This window comes from Eptatretus burgeri, chromosome 11 (genome assembly GCF_056783735.1).
Source record: "Eptatretus burgeri isolate ZD-2024b chromosome 11, Ebu_testis_v1, whole genome shotgun sequence".
NCBI lineage: Eukaryota > Metazoa > Chordata > Myxini > Myxiniformes > Myxinidae > Eptatretus > Eptatretus burgeri.
Genome location: NC_140971.1, coordinates 22,523,569 through 22,524,643, shown reverse-complemented (window position 1 = coordinate 22,524,643; position 1,075 = coordinate 22,523,569).

Genomic DNA, 1,075 nt, shown 5'->3' with positions numbered 1-1,075 from the left:
GGGAGGGGTAAAGGAAAGTTTAGTGGGGAGGGGTAAAGGAAAGTTTAGTGGGGGAGGGGTAAAGGAAAGTTTAGTGGGGGGGAGGGGTAAAGGAAAGTTTAGTGGGGGGGAGGGGTAAAGGAAAGTTTAGTGGGGGGGAGGGGTAAAGGAAAGTTTAGGATTGGGTAAAAGAAAGGGAAGGGGAAAGTATGGAGTTTATATTTCCTTAAATTTATTTCCTTAAATTCCTTATACACTCGTACCTTTAAGTACGCAAAAGCTGTCTTTCCTGGGTTCGATTCCGACTCGACTGAGCTGTCGAATTGGTGACGCGCAGCACACACAGTGCGACGTCCCTCGGATGGACGTTAAGCCGGCTGTGACGTGTGGCGGCATTATTAGGTGGATATTACAGATGCCATGTATATTTAGTGAAGAGTGAGCTCGGTTATCCGAGGTATCCTGATTCAAAATCCAACTTCACGCCAAAACGGTAACTGCTGACCAGTCCTACACACACACACACACACACACACACACACACACACACACACACACACACACACACACACACACACACACACACACACACACACACACACACACACACACACACACACACACACACACACACACACACACACACACACACACACACACACACACACACACACACACACACACACACACACACACACACACACACACACACACACACACACACACACACACACACACACACACACACACACACACACACACACACACACACACACACACACACACACACACACACACACACACACACACACACACACACACACACACACCTATCAGGGAGCAGGTGGTCGGAAGTGTTTATCGATCCGTCCATCAACTACTTATGGACGTTTCGGTTTCATCGACAACCACATGAACCACCACACGATCCAAGGATCGATTACCACAGGGAAGGGTCGTGACCTCACTGTGCCGTACACCGTACATGAAGGCACGTGACCTCACTGTGTCATACACCGTACATGAAGGCACGTGACCTCACTGTGTCGTACACCGTACATGAAGGCACGTGACCTCACTGTGTCGTACACCGTAC